The sequence below is a fragment of the Sminthopsis crassicaudata genome, chromosome X (assembly GCF_048593235.1).
Source record: "Sminthopsis crassicaudata isolate SCR6 chromosome X, ASM4859323v1, whole genome shotgun sequence".
Taxonomy (NCBI): domain Eukaryota; kingdom Metazoa; phylum Chordata; class Mammalia; order Dasyuromorphia; family Dasyuridae; genus Sminthopsis; species Sminthopsis crassicaudata.
This window is the reverse complement of record NC_133623.1, coordinates 53,641,179-53,661,006: the sequence shown is the minus strand read 5'-3', so window position 1 is coordinate 53,661,006 and position 19,828 is coordinate 53,641,179. Positions and strand designations below refer to the sequence as shown.

Below are 19,828 nucleotides of genomic sequence, written 5' to 3'. Positions count from 1 at the left end.
TATCTCTCACCTGGATAACTGTCAGAGGCTCTTGGTCTCCCTGCCTCAAGTCTCTTTCCAATATTTCCTCCATTCAGCTGCCAGAGTGACTTTCCTAAAGCACCAACTGACCATATCACTCTCCTTACTCAATCAACACTGAAAGGTCCCCAATACCTCTAAGGCAAAAGTAAGCTCCTCCGGCACTGAAGAGCCTTCACAAGCTAGCCCCAATCTCCTTTTCCATCCCTACTACTCCCCTGGCCACACTGTCTTGGCCAGCCACGTTGGACTTCCTGCTGTTCCTCAAACACTATATGGCGCATCCCATCTAGGTCTCCCATTAGAAATTCCCCAACTTCTCACCGCCACCTGTTATCATCCTGGGCTTCCTTTAAGGTTCAGTACCACCATGCAGCATTTATGAGGCTTTCACACCCCCATTTCCAGGTCTCTGAATGTCTTCCCTCCTTCTCTAAATTACTTGTAATGTCCAGACTAGCTCTCTAGACGAGCTCAGGATCAGCCAAAGTCCTTGGTCTTAGGGTGGAGAAGTGAAGGAGACAGAAGAGTCGCCAGGTGGCTAGTCCAAGAGTCTGGAGTCTGAAGCGTGAAGTCTTCTGTGACTGAGAGCCGCAGCTGAGAGAGAGAGCTCTCTGTCCCTGGGACTCCCCTTAAATACCCCAGCAAACTACATCCCCACACCACACTGGACATGCATAGCTGTAGAACACCACATCACCACATTACCCTAAGCATACGCCAACTAGATTGACCACATCATTACATTACATCAATTATGTGCTTGGAGAACCACTGAGAAGTAATAAATCTTCAGTCAAGCACAATGCTTCAAGTTGGGTCTATCTCACCAAGTTAAAGCACACATCTATCCACTTATCCATTCAAGTCACAATCACACTTCTGGACAGTTTTGCTTAACTGTTTTGAAGGGACCATACTTTGTAAAGGCATTTGTTTGGCTACTTATTGGAAAGTCTTTTGTAAGAACTTGATAAAATAAAAGTTACTGAAAGAAATACCCCAAAAAGGAACTGGACCTCATTGCTTTGCCCAGACTATTCATTATGTCAGCCTATTAAACAAATGTCTGAGGCTTAGCAATGGGGACTGGTCTCTCTCCCAACTAGAAAGTGACCATTTTTCAGCTCATTTTTCAACACACCCAGCAGGAGATCAAAAACCTAGAGGTTCCCAACTTCTCTTGTACCTGATGATAAGCTACCCTTTGATGTAGAAAATAAGATTAATATGGACAAGTGAAAATTAGAAAGAACGGTGCTGCAAATTATTGTTTTAAAAAGATTCTCAGAATGGAAAAAAAAATCCACTGAAGCACTCCTCCTCCACAAAGCCACCGAACTGAATTTGATGCAGAAATTCAGCCAGGATTCTGTAACAACACCAGGGCTATATTTCAAATATACTTCAGAAAATTACTGCTGTGACTTACACTATTAAAATATTAAAAGTAATAACACTGAAATTTACAACAGTCATATAACATAATCAGCTTCCAAATACAGACTAAATACAGTTAAGTATGAAATCTACTTCTTTAAAGCATATGTTGAATATGTGGATCAAGTATGTTAATGATATACTTTCCATGGGCAAAACAAATGCGATCGTCGGATACACTTACAGATCCCACTCTCTGGTATGTATGAGAGTGTGGAGGTGGGGTGGGGGGAGACTCAAGGATCAGACTGGCACTAAGATTCTTAAGTGGAAATTTCTCATGCAATTCTGCTGTAGTCACATTTCAAATGAAGTAGCTTATTTAACAATTTCTTAGGAGATGTCTCTTGGGCTTTGCTGTAGGCAGGAAATGATGTATAATTAGCAGTTTTATGTGGCATTAACAAACAATCTTGTTAGTTCATTACTTTTTAATATTTGCATCAGTCTTCTGAAAGCAGATTAAGAGCAACTGTAATTTCCATATGTGAGATTTGGCAACTCTAAAGCTCAGAAAATTCACTTTAATCAAAAACAACTCTGATGTTCCAATGTTTTCAGTTCTCTCTCACCCCACCCCACCACACCCCCCACACCCCTTCTGCAGGTTACTTGTTACTTGACCAACATTTTCACCTGAATAACCTGTGGTTTTAGTCCAATGAATCCAAGCTGCCAATATCAGAAGATCAAAGTTTTTAGGATTGGAAGGGACATGAAAGATCACCTACTCCAATCCCTTTATTGCGCAAAGAAGGAAACTGAGACTCCAAACATGCTTATATTGTTATTAAAGACCCTTAAGTCTCTTTAAAACCTCCTGCTGTGTAGGAATTCTGAAGACTTTTTTATGTATCTCTATTCCCTTTGACCATCTGGGTAAGCCTATGGACCCCTATTTCAGGTAGGTTAATGAAAACAAAAATGTAATTTTCCCATTCAAGTTTCTAGAAGCCCTGAACTCAACCCACAGACCCCTCAGGGTACTACAGACCTCAAGTTAGCAATACCTGTTCTATGTTCTTCTCTAAATTGTGCATTTCCTCTTCCACGCAGTTGAAGAAGTATTGGTCTTTTTTGTGACACAACTAAAAGAGCTATTTAAGTATAAAAGTATTTGGCACCCTTAAGCTTTAATAACGGAAAAGTGCGGTGAGCCATTTGGGACATCCTGTATATACATATACATAAATATGTATGTACTCTACATATTCTACAATATGCATCCATTAAAATTGCCAAGTATAAGGACAGAAGGGAAAACAAAATAGGTATTTTGATTAGGTAAAACTAAGCAACTTCTGCACAAGCAAAATGAGTGTGTCTAAAATAAGAACAGAATTAGGCAAATGAGAAAAGCCCTTCCTTGGAGTATCCTGGAGAAGGTTGGGAATCCAACACATAGGGAGAGACAACTAGTGGAAATAAGCAGCCATTTTTCCAGCCAATAAGCAGTGCAAAAACTTGAACTTCTAATTATTCACAAGTATGTGAAGGAATTCTCCACATCCTAAATAGGAGAAAGGCATGACTAAGCAACCCTGAGGTTTTATCAGATCCCAGCAAAATCGGCAAAGAAAACAAAAGATGGCAACTGTCAGTGTGTGGGAACAGTTGTGAGGAAAACAGCAACACTAGTGCACTACTGATGGAGTCGTCAGTTAGCACTAACCGTTCTGGAAAGCACTTTGGAAATATGCAGCTAATTCCTCAAAGAGACACAGATTTGGACCCAGAGATTTCACTTGTAGTTATCTATTCTAAGGAGCTGACAGTTTAAAAGAAGTTTCCATTCACATCAAATTGGTATAGCATCATTTTTTTTTATGGTAACAAAAGACTGGCCAAAAAAAGAGTACAAGTTAATCTTTACTGTGCAGCAAGCAACACTGAATTCAATGAACAGAGAAAACCAAGACATTTTCATTATCTTTTAAGGAAAAAAACAGCCTACCCTACATGGGGCAGAGCCTTAGGATATTGCTCCCACTGGCAGAAGGAAAAAATAATTTAGAACATTTTGTGATAGTAATTTAATAGTAAATAGCTAGAAAATTTATTGATATATTTTGAGTATTGTTCATAAAATAATGGAAAAATAAAGATGGAAAAAGTGAAGATCATTTAACATATTGTCATACCTCTGAAGCAGGATAATTTCATAGTATCCTGACCTTGGTATTGCTTGATTTCCAGGATATGCAATTGTTGTTCTCTGGGACTGAGGAAGTGCCCCAAGTTCTTTGATTTACTGAGGTCTGTATAAGAGTTATTCTTACATAGGTAATATATAACTTAACAATTTAGGAAAAAACATGAGCACGACCCAGGTTGTCTACTTTTCGAGGTATGGCTTTATCAACTTACTTGGGTTAATGTTTTAATTTCCTGTTTGGTGTGCCCTGCTGCAAGATGTCAGTCACTATACTCTCACGGCAATCCTAGGGGATAAGTTTTTATTCCATTACAAAATATTGGTGGGAGGGTGGGAGGGTGTGAGGGTTGGGTACAACACATAACATCTACCATCCAACACAGAAAAATTAATATTTTCTGAGACAGAGGCAAAGTTTTAGGGGTTGGTTCAGACATCCCATCTTTTTCACCTTTGAAACCCTCTATTACTGAAGCTATATCACTGATTCTATTTTCAGCAACAGAAACAAAACAATCATTTCTTTCAAAGTTTAGTAAGGGATGGTACAGGTCAGGGAAAGCTCACCAAGCTTTCCTCTGAATGGCCACGGGTAGTGCCCCCAAAAAGCAGCAAGTAAATGATCATCCTGGGGCTAATTCCTCTCACAGGGACTAATTTACCACATTCTTCAAACCATCTCGGGTCAAAAAGTAGATGAGAGAGAGAGAGAGGGGAAGACATTTGGTCACTTTAATATTTCCCTGGCCATTTTGAACTAAGATTTGCTGTGTGCACGGTGATGTGATGGGACATCAGCCTTTGTTGGTACAGCAGAATGAGGACAGAACTTGTAATCACAGAACGGATCACTTATTTGCTTTGTGATCTTGGGCAAATCATTTCACTTCCCATGGTGTCAGCTAGAAAATAAGGAGACTGCATTAGAAGACCTGAAAGGTCTCTTCCGGCTCCTGATCTATGATCCACTGAGCCTGTGAAGTAGGATTCTGGAACCCATTCATCAAGGACCTGCAGCTAGTTTTAAACATACTGAACAGGTCAGCTCTAGATATCACTCTCCATTCCTCGATATTCTTCCACCATAAAAGAAATATTCAATTTTCTATATGTAGCATTTACTACTTTATAATCCACATATTCTTATAAAGGACCATATTCCTTTTTCCTTTGCATGTGAGAAACAGAGGAAAGTCTCCAGGTAACTAAACTCTACACCGACTTATTGTGGAACTTGAAATGGCTCTGTATCATTTCAGAATTGATTCTGATCTGTAACTGGCCTGATTCTGCATTTTGTCAAGCTGCATTACTAGGTTCTTGAGTCAGGCTTAGGGATGCAGTTTTCCTCCCACTCAGTTTAAAGGTGAGGTTGAAGGGAAAAGTTGTTACAATTCCCACCATTAGCCCCCTGTTGTCTATAAGCCCCCGACCAGCTTAGCCTAGTGCCACATCCAAGAAATTTGCTATCCGTCCTTGTCTCTCCTGCTGCAATTAAGGGAGGTTTGATTTCCTCCAAGGGGACCGCAAGGCTGATGGTACTGATCCCCTAATGATTCTAAGAGGCAGGCGAGTCCCATAAAACAATTAACGTTCCTTTATTGTCAGAGAGGAGTGTGATTAGCCACACCTGAATGCCAACTCACTTCTCTTAATACAGCCAAGTAGTAATTTTCTCCAAATAACCAAACCCCTCTCTTTCCTGTGGTCAAAAAAGAGGATCCCCTATTCTCACGTGGGTAGGTGGCCTGAGATGGTCTGACCAACTTTCATAACTGTTATATGCATCACTGTTAATAAACTGATTTTGCTTGGAAAATCTACTTTTGTTTCTTTTTATCGTATTTACCAGACACACTAGTCCTCATCAATTAGGTGTCAGCTAACAGAGCAACAAAATCATCAACAACTTTTAAGTATGTTGTTTTAGGTTTAAGCACAAAGTTTAGATAAAACTTGTTACCTGCCCTCATGCAGCTTACATTCTAGTAAAGAATTTACATACAGACCGAGTAAGCATGGCCAGGGCAGCCACAATTCTGCACAGTGGGAGGGGGACTGTGCCACGGGCAGCCACATATCTGGATGGGGGGTGCTCTCACCACGGCAGCCACAAATCTACACAGTGGGGGGGGGGGGCGAGGGCTCTACCCGAGACAGCCACAATTCTACATTGTGGGAAGGGTGGCTCTGCCAGGGCAGCCACAAATCTGGATGAGGGGGTGCTCTCATCGGGGCAACCACAAATCTACACAGTGGGGAAGCTCTGTCTGGGGCAGCCACAAATCTGCAAAGGGGGGGGCTCTGCCAGGGAAGCCACAAATCTGCAGGTGGGAGAGGGAGAGCGGGACACTCTGACAGGGGCAGTAACAAATGTGAACAGCATGGGGTCTCTGCCTAGGACAACAACAATTCCACCCAGTGGGGGACTCTGCCCAGGGCAGCTACAAAGCTGCAAAGAGGGGGTGCTGTGCCCAAGCTAGCCACAAATGTGCACAGTGGGAAGGGGGACTCTGCCAGGGAAGCCACAAATCTGCATAGTAAAGGAGGGGCTCTGCCTGGGGCAGCCACAAATCTGAATAGCAGGGGGTCTCTGCCCAGAGCAACAACAATTCTGCCCAGTGGGGGGACTCTGCCCAGGGCAACCACAAACCTGCAAAGAGAAGGGGCTCTGCCCAGGGTAGCCACAATTCAGCACAGTGGGAAGGGGGGTAAAAGTAATTGGAAACTAAATAATCTCATCTTAAAGAATGATTGGATGAAACAGCAGATTATTAACAATTAATAATTTTACCAAGATAATGACAATGATGGGACATCATACAAAATTTGTAGGATGAAGGCAAAGAGGTAATAAGGGGAAATTTTATATCCTTAGAGGCTTACTTGAATAAAATAGAGAAAGAGAAGATCAATGAATGGGGCTTGCAACTTAAAAAACTAGAAAAATAGAAAATTAACCCCCCCAATCAAATACTAAATTTGAAATTCTAAAATTAAAAGGAAAAATTAATAATATTGAAAGTAAGAAAAAACTATTGAATTAATAAACAAAACTAAGATAAACCTTTGGTAAATCTGATTAGGAAATGGAAAGAGGAAAATCAAATTGTTAGTCTTAAAAGTGAAAACAGAGAACTTTCCATCAATAAAAAGAAAATTGTAGCAATAATAAGGAGGAACTTTGCACAAATTTATGCCAATAAATTTGATAACCTAAGTGAAATGGATAACTACCTCCAAAAGTATAGACGTCCCAGATTAACACAGGAGGAATAAATTGCTTAAACAGTCACATTTCAGAAAGAGAAATACAACAAGCTATTAATCAGCAACCTAAGAAAAAATCCCCAGGACCATATGGATTTACATGTGAATTCTATCAAACATTTAAAGAACAACTAACTCTAGTGTTATATAAACTATTTGAAAAGATGGGGAATGAAGGAGTCCTACCAAATTCCTTTTACTACACAGACATGGTACTGATATGTAAAGCAGGTACGTTGAAACAGAGAAAGAAAATTATAGACCAATCTCCCTAATGAATATTGATGATAATATCTTAAATAAGATATTAGCAAAAAGACTATAGAAAATCATAACCAGGATAATACACCATGACCAAGAAGGATTAATACCAGGAATGCAGGGCTGGGTTCAATATTAGGAAACTATTAGCATAATTGACAATATGAATGACCAAATTAACAAAAACCATATGATCATCTCAAGAGATGCACAAAAAGCATTTTATAAAATCCAGCATCCATTCCTATTAAAAAAATGGACATTTCCCTAAAATACTCAGTAGCATATATTAAAAACCATCAGTAAGCATCATATATAATGGGGATAAACTGGAACCTTTACCAATAAGATCAGGAGTAAAACAAGGTTGCCCACTATCACCATTACTATAAATTATTGAATTAGAAACACTAGCCTCGGCAATAAGATTCGAGAAACAGATTAAAAAAATTAGAATTGGTAATGAGAAAAACAAATTATCAGTTTTTGCTGATGATATGATGGTATACTTAGAGAAACCCAAAGATTCTACTAAAAAGCTATTAGAAATAATCTACACCTTTAACAAAGTTGCAATATGCAAAATAAACCCACATAAGTCATCAGCATTCTTATATGTCAATAACATAATTCAACAGTTAGAGATACAAAGAGAAATTCCATTTAAAATAACTATCAATAGTGTTTCAAGAAAATTAATGAAAAAACAAAAACAAAATCAAACAAAGGTGTCCTAGCTGTACCAGATCTAAAACTATATTGTGAAGCAGCAGTTTCCAAAACCATTTACTACTGGCTAAGAAATAGATTAGTGGATCAGTTGAATAGGTTAAGTTCACAGGACAAAAAGGTCAATTATTTTAGCAATCTAGTGTTTGATAAACACAAAGATCCAAACTTTCAGTTCAGAATTCATGTTTTTACAAAAATGGCTGGGAAAACTGGAAATTAGTAGAGCAGACATTAGGCATGGACCCAACTTCAAACCATTTACCAAGATAAGATCAAAATGGGCCTATGACTTAGGGATAAAGAAGGAGATCATAAATGAACTAGAGGAACATGGGATAGTTTACCTCTAAGACTTGTGGAGGAGGAAGGAATTTGTGACCAAAGAGGAACTAGGGATCATTATTGCTCTGAAAATAGAAAATTTTCATTAGAGCAGATTAAACAGCTTTTGTAGAGACAAAACTAATGCAAACAAAATTAGAAGGGAAACAACAAACTGGGAAAATATTTTTATATTTAAAGATTCTCATAAGGGACTCATTTCCCAAAGTTATATGGAATTAAATCTAATTGAGAAGAAACCAAGCCATTCTCCAATTAATAAATGGGGAAAGGATATGAACAGCCCATTTTCAGATGATGAAATTGAATCTATTACCACTCCTATGAAAGAGTGTTCCAAACCACTATGGACCAGAGAAAGGCACATTAAGATAGCTCTGAGGTAGCACTTCATACCTGTCAGCTTGGCTAAGATGAATGGGAAAAATAATGCTGAATGTTGGAGGGGATGGGGGAAAACTGGGACACTGATACATTGCTGGTGGAGTTGTGGAACCATTCTGGAGAGTAATCTGGAATTGTGGACAAAAAGTTAGCAAACTGTACATACCCTCTGATCCAGCAGTGCTACTACTGGGTTTATATCCCAAAGAGACATTAAAGAAGTGAATGGGTCCTGAATTTGCCAAAATGTTTGTGGATATAAAGAAGAAGATGTGGGTCAAAGATGCCTAGGAGTAGACAGTCCCATGGAAATCAGGGGCAGGGACTCCCCAGGGAGATCAGTGTCAGAGACCCCCCCTCATTCACATCCTGATAAAAGTTTCTAATGGTAGACTGCCATGGACATCAGGGGTACCGACCCCCCAATGGTGATTCATGACAGAGACCCCACATGAAGATCAAGGCCAAAATTCCCCAGGGGTAGAGCCCGTTTCTGGAAATGAGAGGGAGAGACCCCCCATGCAGATCATGGCCAGAGAAATAAAATGGACCTCAGGGTTAGAGGCCTCCCATGGAGATCAAGGGAAGAACTCCTCATGGACATTAGTGTCAGAGACCCCCATAAACATCCTGGTCAAAGTTCCTTAGGGGCAGAGACCCGAATGGACATCAGGGGGAGACTCCCCCATGGGGAGTAGTGTCAGACACTCTCCTTATGAAGATCCAGGACAAAGTTCCTGAGGGTTAGAGACTTGTATGGACATCAGGGGGAGACACCGCCATGGGCAGTAGTGTCAGATACTCCCCCCATGAATATCTGGGTCCAAGCCCTCTAGGGGTAGAGACTCCCTTGGATATCAGGGGGAGAGACCTCCCATGAAGGACAGGCACGGAGACCCCCCCATGAAGACCTGAGTCAAAGCTCTCTAGGGGTTGAGACCTCCCTTGGAGATGTGGAGAAGAGACCAAACATCAAGGAGATCAAGGGAAGACTCCATGGAGATTAGTGTCAACCACCTCCATGAAGATCAGGGAGATGCCTATGAACCACTGCAATGAATTGCCAATCCCTCCATTTTTGATTTTCTTCACAAGTTAATTGTATACTATCTTAAAGTCCGATTCTTTTTGTACAGTGATACAACTGTTTGGATATATTTACATATATAGTATTTAACTTATACTTTAACATATTTAACATGTATTGGTCAACCTGCCATCTATGGGAGGGGTACGGGGAAGACGGGGAAAATTGGAACAAAAGATTTTGAAATTTTCCATGCTTAAAAATTACCCATGAATCTATCTGGTAAATAAAAAGCGAAAAAAAAAAACCAAAAACAAAAAAACAAGTTAACTCTAACCATTGATAGCTTCTATACATAAAGACAGCAGGATTTCAACAGCTCTACAGATGTGTTCTGCAGGGTTGGGGGGGAGTGTGGGGGGGTGGTGGTGTGGGGGGAACAAATCTGCACAGGGGTGAGGGTGGGGGTGGAGTGTTCTGTTCAGGGTAGCCACACTTCTGCACAGTGGCATGGGGTGGCTCTGCCTGGGGCAGCCACAAATCTGCAGGAAGGGGAGAGGGCTCTGCCCAGGGTAGCCACAAATGTGCACAGCAAGAGGATCTGCTTGGGGCATCCACAATTCTGCATGGGGAGCTAGGGGTCAGGGGGGGCTCGGCCTGGAGCAACAACATTTCACACAGTCGGGAGTTCTGCCTGGGGTAGCCACAAATCTACACAGCAATAGTGGTGGTGGTGGGGGGGCTCTATGCCCAGGGCTGTTACAAATCTGCACAGTGGGAGGAAGGCTCTGCCTCCAGCAGCCACATTTCTGGACACCACAGGGGCTCAACTTGTGGTATATAAATGTTATGGAAATATTATTGTTCTGTAAGAAATGACCAGCAGGAAGATTTTAGAAAGGCCTGGAGAGACTTACTGATGCTGAACTTACTGAACTGATGCTGAGTAAAATGAGCAGAACCAGGAGCTCATTATATACTTGAACAACAATACTACATGATGATCAATTCTGATAGACATGGCCCTCTTCAACAATGAGATGAACCAAATCAGTTCCATTTGTTCAATAATGAAAAAAACCAGCTACACCCAGTGAAAGAACGCTGGGAAATGAGTGTGAACCACTACATAGCATTTCCACTCTCTCTCTTTTTATCTGCCTGTATTTTTCATTTCCTTCTCAGGTTATTTTTACTTTATTTCTAAGTCCGATTTTTCTTGTGCAGCAAAATAACTGTATGGACATGTATACATATATTGTACATAACAAATACTTTAACATATTTAAAAAGGGAAAAGTTGGAACAGAAGGTTTTGCGAGGATCAGTGCTGAAAAATTACCCATGCCTATATCTTGTAAATAAAAAGCTTTAATAAAAAATAATAAAAAAAGAAATGCATCATAACAAATCTGAAAATGGAAACATCAACTTTACCTGAGTCATTATGAAGAAAGGGCTTAGTACTTATAGTACTATGCAAATGTAATCATGATCCAGCCCAATATGTGCCCTTCTTTTCAGAGATGAGGAAATCAAGAAAAAACAGAGAGGCATAGTGCTTTACCCAGCATCTCATGGGGAGGAAGAGCCATGACTGAAAGCAAGACCTGATCCTAACCCTATGTTCTTTCTACTACACTCCCAGTGCCTCCAAAACCTCAGCAATCAATGCCTTCATGAACCTGCAAGCAGTTAAGAAAGCACTAAGCCTTGAAGGAGGCAGATTTAGATGGAAGGTCCTGGCAGCTAGGTTGAGCAAGAAAGGCTTCATGTACAATGTGATGTTTACACTGAACCCTGAAGGAAATTAGGGATTCCAGGGGCAGCCAGGTGGTACAGTGGTTAGAGCACAGGTCTTGGAGTCAAGAGGAATCAAGTTCAAATCCAGCCTCAGACTCTTGACACATATTAGCTGTGTGACCCTGGGCAAGTCACTTAACCCTGATTGACTCACACAAAATAAGAAGAAATTAAAGATTCTGAGCAATGGAGGAGAGGAGGTAGAGCAACTTAAACATGATGACTTGCCAGGGCAAAAAGCATGGAGGAAAGAGATGGAACACCAGATAGGAAAGCAGTAAGAAAACCAGTTTGAATCACTGAGAGTGTGGTAAAGGGAAGCAATATTCAATAAGGCTAGAAAGGCAAGTTGAAAGGCAAGATGAGAGAATTTACATTTGATAATAGAGATAATGGAGAGTCACTGGAATTTACTGAGTAGAGGAGTAACATGATCATATTTGTGCTTTATGAAAAATCATTTTGCAAGCTGAGCAGAGGATGACTTGGAGTGGACCAATTAGAAAGTGTCTGCAATAGTCCAAGTGAGAAGTGGCAGGAGCCAGAACTAAAACTCTAACTGTGTGAGCAGAGAGAAGGGGATAGATGGTCAAGATACTGACAATTGAGTGGCTATACAAGGTGAGAATGAGTCAAAGATGACTCAGTCAATGTAATGAACATTGCCTTCCCTCTGTCTCCAACCTTCCCATTATGCTTTGAGGATGGTCCAGATTTCTATATCTGTAGAACATAAATAATCCAATTAGATGAATTATCAAAACCCTGAGATAACAGGACATGAGTTTAGAATGAATGAGCTCAGAGGTCTCTGACACTGTGATTTTGATACTTGTCACCCTTTTGAATTGGTCATAAGCTGAAACAGAACCAGGCAAAACTCACATCCGTCCATAGGACATGAGGCACAATAAAACAGTCGAACAGAGCCTCCCTCAGCTTTGGTTTCCTATATTGGCTTTACTTAAGAGATTCCTTTAGAAAGTGCTTGAAAATATATAAACATACAAAAACTGCATTTGCAAAGTAGAGAAAAACTTAGAATTGTGCAAAAGAAATAAATCAACAGCATCCTGTTTGCTCATATTATTATTTTTTGATCAAACAAGGAATGTTTGATTGGAAGAAAACAAGTATTGATGTGAAGTATCTATTGTATGTTATTTCATTTGATCCTCACCACCTTGTTCTTATTCCCATTTTACAACTGAGGAAACTAAGGCAAACATTAGATTGACTTGCCCAGGGTCCCATGCCAGTAAGCATCTGAGGCCAGATTTGGATTCAGATTGTTCTGACTATAGGCCGAGTGCTCCATTTACCGCCATAGGGAGTTGCTCATGAAAAACACATTAAGTTCTTCAGAAGAAAATGGACCTTTCTGCTTTTATTCCAACTGGAAAGAAATGTAATTCCTCTAAAGCAAACACCTAACCCTTGTTCTACATAAATGGTAAGATCTATCTCAAGGACAAGCACATACAATTCGGTTGAAAATATATATATATATATAGGCCTCTGGGGAGTCACGAAAAGAGCAGGAGGCCAGAAATGCAGAGGCCGATCTGCAAAACCGGGCTCTGTGATTCACTTTGTGTCTCTGAAGTCTCAGAAGAAGAACACCCACAACTTGCTGTCTCAAAGGGTTGTCTAGAATATGATGTGCTGGCCCAAACGTGCGACAAAAAGAGTTTTACCACAACTGTTGGTTTTTACCACCCTTTTGCAGCTTTTGACAATTCTGATGACAGGCCTGTATATCTGCCAGCAATAAAAAAAAAAATTAGGTGTGGTTTTCTGTAGGGTAAAAAAGGGTCACTGCCGGCCACCTTTAATTCGAACAATCTGTACAATCAGCTCTCTGTCCTCTAACAATCTGTTAGAACACTTTAAGAGCAATTCTGCACTGCTACCGATACCGTACAACTGATGTTTCCCACAATGAAGCTAACTTATGGCAAAGCCAAGAGTCTTCTGATTCATCAGAGATTAAATAATGCTTAGGAGTGTTTTCGTGTTGAGTATATTTGATAGTATTCCAAATTTCTGAAAATTGGCGATGCATTGTGTCCAACACAGCCACTAATTCTCTAATAAACAGTAGATGGGCTCTCTAAAGCTTCATTCCCTGATCATAGTGAATAACTACTGGATTGTACACAGAACAGAAAGGCTCTTAAAAGACGAGCTCCCTTTTTAAGTAACTTTTGTTTGGGGAGATATGTTTTATAGAACTTGTCCATTCCACTGTAAGTCACTGTAATGACAATATTTTGATATGCTGTGATTCTGCGTGCGTGTGGGGGGTGGGGTTGTCTCCATGTGTGTCAACCACGGTCCTTTCCTGCCTCAGCATGCCACAAAAAGCTGCTGTGTCCCTTTCCCCCTCAAAAAAAATGAGCATCCTCAAACTTCACTAGTGGTCCTTGGACAGCAGACATAAAGCATCCTCTTCCTTTAAGTCTTTCCAACCCGATAGGATCTGCTAGGTGAGACCTCAGAGAACACAGGCTCACTTCCATTCTGTAAAGGACTTGGGAGAAATTCAACAATGAAAATAAGGATGATGATAGCAGAAATAATGTCAACAACATTGATGATAATTAATAATTATTATTATATAACATGTATTATATATAATTATGTCTAAAATAAATTCTATAATTAATAATAATTAATAACAATTCATATGTATCTCATAGCTTACAGTTATAAAACCTCTCTACTTGGACTCCACCTTGTCTTCTCCCAGCTCTCTCTTTCCAAGTCTATTGCTCCCACATCCCTTTTCCCACAGTCTCCTTCCTATGGCTCCAAACAAGTCAACTGTTGCCTTTGCCAGTTAGAATGTAAAAATCCAGAGGCCAGGGGACTGTCTTGCTTGCTTGTATTTGTATCCCCAGCACTTCGTGCTTGTCAGAAAATAAGAACTTAATAAATGGTCTGCCTATAAAACCCTTTATATGCATTAAGCTCCAGACAAAGAAGTAGAAATAGTATGTATAGATGACCACAATACAATAGCTTACAAATGGACTATCAAACCAAGATCCCAGACAATGAAGCAAATGCAAATTGTCATCTCCAACTTTCATCCAGGCCTAGACTTGGATACTTGGGCTAACTGCTTTGCAAAACCATTTACCAATTTAATGTCAAGATATATCAAATAATAGCTTATAGTTAAATGTTTAAAAGAAGAGATGTGAGAAATAATCTGGTCCTAACTCTCAGTTCCGAATCATGCTGTGTGGTCCTAAATGGGAAGTATCAATTATGATAAGGAAATACAATGTAAGCTGGTGGATAGAACACCAAAAGACTTTGAGAATTCTTTTAAAGTTATAAATTATTCTTAATCAATATATCAATAATCAACTTAATAGCCTGTAGTGGACTAATGAATGAATGGGAAGGCAGGTACTATGATAAGCATTCTATGTAATAAAAATACAAATGTCAACATTAGAGTCCCTCCCTCAAGAAGCTTGAATTCTAAGAAAAGGAGGGGAGGCAGTAGTCAAGAAATGGGAGTCCTTTGATGTGAATGATCCCAAGGATGCCAAGTAGAACCATAGGGCAGCAGCTGATTGAAAGGCCCTTTCCAAAAGCCATGGCGGTTTGATTACTATGCCTACGAAATCGAAAGCAAGGAAAGGTTTAGGGACATCCATGTACGAAGGCAGAGTAGAAGGCAAGATAGGTTGATTAATGACTTAACAGGCTGAGTTTGAACTCATTCTTTCATCAGTCAAGAGGTGGGATTTCCAGAGATCTTGTCTCAGGGTTCCAGTTCCAAATGGAAAGAAGCAAAGCCACATTAAGGCAGATGGGAAGATGGACGAGGCGGACAACCAGATGGGATGTGAAGCATGGTCTGGTGTGTGGCCAGCTCGACATGGTTGGCTAAATGAATCTATGATCCCTTGTTCTCCAAACGAGACCACTCAGCTCCAGGATGGGAGTTCTAAAGGAAACCTCAAAGAGAGGGGTTCTAGCCTTATCCTACAACCCTTGACTCTGAGCACAAAGTACTAATTGTCCGAGTTGAAGACTGGTAGCCAAGAGGGAAAAGGGAAGGGAAGGAAATAAGCTATTATATAGCAACAACTATGTTGTGCTAAGCACTTGAAGGCTGGGCCTGGGCCTGCAGGAATTCACAGCTGCCTCAGGTCTACTCAGAAGGGCGTACTCTCATTCTATGTTTCTTTGTTTCTTTATTTTTTTTTTACTATTTTAGAAAGTGTTGGGAGGAGAAGCTTGTGGGCATGGCAAAGTGAAAGAATATGGACTGAAGGAGGTAGCTACTTCAAAGCACTGGAACAAGGGCCAGGGAGCTGGTATGACAACCAAGTCAGGCAGCGGGAGCTATCCTGTGTATTGGGTCCTATAATCCTTGCTGAGGTAAGAAAAATACTGGAGGCCAGGATGATAAAACCTGATCAGATCTGGCATCTGAATGAATGGCACACTTCGGAGTTGTGTCTATTTTCTCCAAAGGAAGAGAGTGAACTGGAGAGGAGGAGGTTTAAGTGAGTGCACTAGGTGATTAAAAGTGAAGGCCTTAGCACATGTGCACCATGAAATAGGCAGAGCTGTTTTATATGAGACCTTCAAAAATAATTAACTCTAAAAGGCGATTAATAAAACCACGATGAATGACCATTCGTTGCATCTCAATTACCCACAGTGCAAAGGGAACTGGTATTCTGGTTAATTGAGGACTAAGGGAAAAAACCTTGGGCTTCAGTCATTGTTGAAAAGAAAATTGTTAAAACATCAATCTACTTTTGTGACTTTTTTTGAGTATACAATGACCTAGAATGGTTAGGCACCATGGGGTTAGCATAACGAGTAAGCATTACTGTCTGTAAGTAGAGTTTAATGAATGGTTTTACTTAATCAGCTCCTGCTGTTACTTCTGAAGCATCCTCTTCCCCTTTTTGTATTAATGCCCCCGAAACCATACATTCGAGGACACCCCCAGGAGAGGATCTGGAGTCAATTCAGATGGATAAAAATTGGAAGGGTTCCTACCCTTTAATAGGCCTTGATTAAAAGCGAGAAAATAGGGTAAAGGGAAGCTTTCAGCCAGTTGGAGGTGAGGAAAACCATTGGAAACGCGCAAATAAGCTCTCCCCCAGCCCTGAAACATTATGTAAGTGCTAGCCGTAAGTCCAAGCCAATCCAGTTAGGCAGCTATTATCTTAACTGTGGCAGACAGAAGGATAGCAAAGGAGATAGACAAATAAGAGGGAGGACCCCTGCAGAGAAACCACAGCAAAGTTTGCCAGTTGCTTGCTATAAATATTTCTGATCACCCCTTCATCTCCTTTCATCATCCACATAATGCCCCCAGATGCAGGTCCTCCCCAGGGCTGTCTGTTATTCTTTTACACCCTCTCATACTCTGTGTGTGTATGTGTGTGTCTCTGTTTTTCTGTCTCTCTGTGTATCTGTCTCTATCTCGATGACTCAGTCTCTCAGGTTCTCTCTTTTTATGTCTCTCTCTGCCTCTTTGTCTCTGTCTCCCTCCTCTCTCCCCTCCCTCTTCCTCCCTTACTTCCTCCTCTCCCCCTCTCTTTCTTTTTCTGTTTCTGTCTCTCCCCATCTCTATCTGTCTCACTACCTTCCCCCTCCCTAATTCCTCTCTGTCATTGTCTCTCTCACTCTCTTTATCCCTCCCTCACTCCCTCTCCTCTGTCTCTGTAGCTCTCTCTCTGCCTGTCTCTCTCTCTCTCCCTCCCTCCCTCACGCCCTCCTCTATCTCTGTGTCTATCTCCCTTACTCTCTCTCTCTCTCTCTCTCTCTCCCTCTGTCTCTCTCTCCATCTCTCTCTGTATCTCTCTCTTGTTCACTTGCTTGCTCCCTCCCTCCTTAATTCTTCTGTCTCTCTGTCTCTATCCCTCTCTCATACACTCTATCGATCATGTTCTCCCTCCCTTTGTCCCTCCTTCCCTTCATCCTGTTTCTCTCTTTATCTCCTCTCTCTGTATGTCTCTCCCTCTCTCTTTCTCCTCTCCCTCTCTGTTTCTGTCTCTTCCTCTGTCTCCTCTCTTTCTTTGTCTATCTCTCTGACTCCTCTCTCCCTCTGTCTCTCCCTCCCCCCGCTATGTGTGTCTCTATCTCTTTCCCTCTCTCTCTGTTTCTATTGCTCACTCTTGCTCCTTCTGTCCCTCTCTCCTCCCCCTGACCATCTCCCCCTCTCTCTTTCTCTCTCTTTCTCCCTTCTCTCTGTCTTTCTGTTTTTCTCTTTCTCTCTTTGTATCTATCACTATATCTCTGCTTGTCTGCTCTCTCCCTCTGTCTCACTGTCTCTCTCTCCTCTTTGCCTCTGTTTCACTCTCTCCCTCCCCCTCTCCTCTCTTTCTGTCTCTGTCTCTGTTTCTGTGTGTCTGCTCTCTCCCTCTGTCTCTCTCTGTCTCCTGTCTGTCTCTTTTTCTCTATCTTTGTCTCCTCTCTCTTTGTCTCTCTCTGTCTCTGTCTCTCTGTGTCTCCTCTCTCTGTCTCTGTGTTTGTTTCTTTCTCTGTCTCTGTGTCTTCTCTCTCCTCTCTCACTCTCTCCGTCTCTCTCTATGTGTCTCTCTATCTCTTTCTCCCTCCCTCCCCCTCTCCTGTCTTTCTGTCTCTCTATGTCTCTGTCTCTCTGTGTGTGTCTCCTCTCTCTGTCTCTGTGTTTGTTTCTTTCTCTGTCTCTGTGTCCTCTCTCTCACTCTCTCCGTCTCTCTCTATGTGTCTCTCTATCTCTTTCTCCCTCCCTCCCCCTCTCCTGTCTTTCTGTCTCTCTATGTCTCTGTCTCTCTGTGTGTGTCTCCTCTCTCCGTCTCTGTGTTTGTTTCTTTCTCTGTCTCTGTGTCCTCTCTCTCCTCTCTCCATCTCTCTCTATGTGTCTCTCTATCTTCTTCTCCCTCCCTCCCCCTCTCCTCACTTTCTGTCTCGGTCTTTCTGCCTCTCTCGTTCACTGCCTTACTCCTATGGGTCTGTTCAGCCCCTCTATAATTTATATTTTCAGCCTTCCTCTCTCTTCTCAGATCCTGTCCCACAGCACCCACTTCCTCCTGGCATTTCAAGCTCCATGTCCCAAGGACATCTCAAGCTCAACATGTCCAAAACAGATTTCATAATCTTTCCCCCCAAATCCCAGCCTCACCCCAACCTTCCTAATTTCTGTCCAAGGCCTCACCGTTTCTCCAGTCTCCCAGATGTGTAAACACGTTCTCCTCAACTCTTCCCTCTAGGTAGGAATCAGCTGCCAAACTTTGCCAGCGTCTCTCCCAATCCCTCTTCCATCTGACCCCTTCTCTCCCCTCAGATGGTTTCTGTCTTACTTACCTTCTTACTTCTGAGCCACCCAGCAGCCTGCCTATATGACTGCAATGATCTAATTATTCTTCTTGCCCGAAGTCCTCCAATTCTGGTCCATCCTGCACAGTAAACAAAAGATTGCAAAATGTCTGATTATATTGAAATCATTATAGAAACAGGTTAAAAAACCCCAAGTTCCCAGACCCCATGTTAAGACCCCTTGGTCTACGATGACAATCAGTGGTGCCCTCAACAGAAGTAACAGAGTTTGTCTGGGTGCTGGTTTAGAAGGCAAAATGGCAAGTTTCATTTGGAAGATGCCATCATTAGCAAGTTTAAGGAGGGGGAAGGGAAAAGGGATAATACATAATAGAATCAATCAATCCATTTATTAAGCACCTATTACGAGCCATACCCTGTGCGGAGTATTTCACAAATATTATCTCATTGGATTCTCACAACTCTAAAATGTAGGTGCTCTTATTAATACCACTTTACAGCAGAGGAATCTGAGGTAGACAGAGATGAAATGACTTGCCTACAGTCATGGAGCCAGTAAATGTCTGAAACCGGATTTGAACTCAGGTCTTGCTGACTGCAGGCGGCAAACTCCACCCGCTACAGCAGCCCCATCCTCCCGGCCAAGTGTTGGCAATAGAGAGACAAAGTCCGACAAGCCTCTTTCCCCAAACAATTGGCACACTGGCAGAGGGCACTGAGGGCTCAGCTTAGGCTGCCACAGAACTGCTTCCCGTCTACTGGAGCTCTTGAGGCCAAATCTCCCCCTAAAGTCTGCTGGGCGGGTGAGGGAGAATTAGTCCCATTTGCAATTTAACAAGGCAGCACTCTCAGTTCTGCCATTCGTTGCCACCCGTTCTTAGCTAAAGAAGCTTAGTTGTTCTATCCTGTCTCAATACACACAGAAGAACCTGTTTTCTTTAGAGCTACCACGTGTTTGCCATCTCTTATTTTGGCTCAGTCAGAGTAGCTCCAAGGGGACATGGCAATATGGAAAGGGTAGGCCCAGGCAGGTCAGACCCACAACTGCACAGCGGCCAGAATCCTGCGCGAGTGGGCTGAAGTTACAA

General features: G+C 41.6%; 1 protein-coding gene across 5 annotated transcripts in view; it reads right to left on the bottom strand.

Annotated features, from left to right (window-relative positions):
* TENM1 (teneurin transmembrane protein 1) overlaps positions 1–19,828 on the bottom strand; it is a 3,105,198-nt gene that overhangs the window by 2,208,539 nt on the left and 876,831 nt on the right. For all 5 annotated transcript variants that reach the window (XM_074277949.1, XM_074277947.1, XM_074277946.1 and 2 more), the window contains exon 6: positions 18,768–18,859. The gene's annotated coding sequence lies outside the window, so the exon portion shown is untranslated. The remainder of the gene's footprint in view (positions 1–18,767; positions 18,860–19,828) is intronic.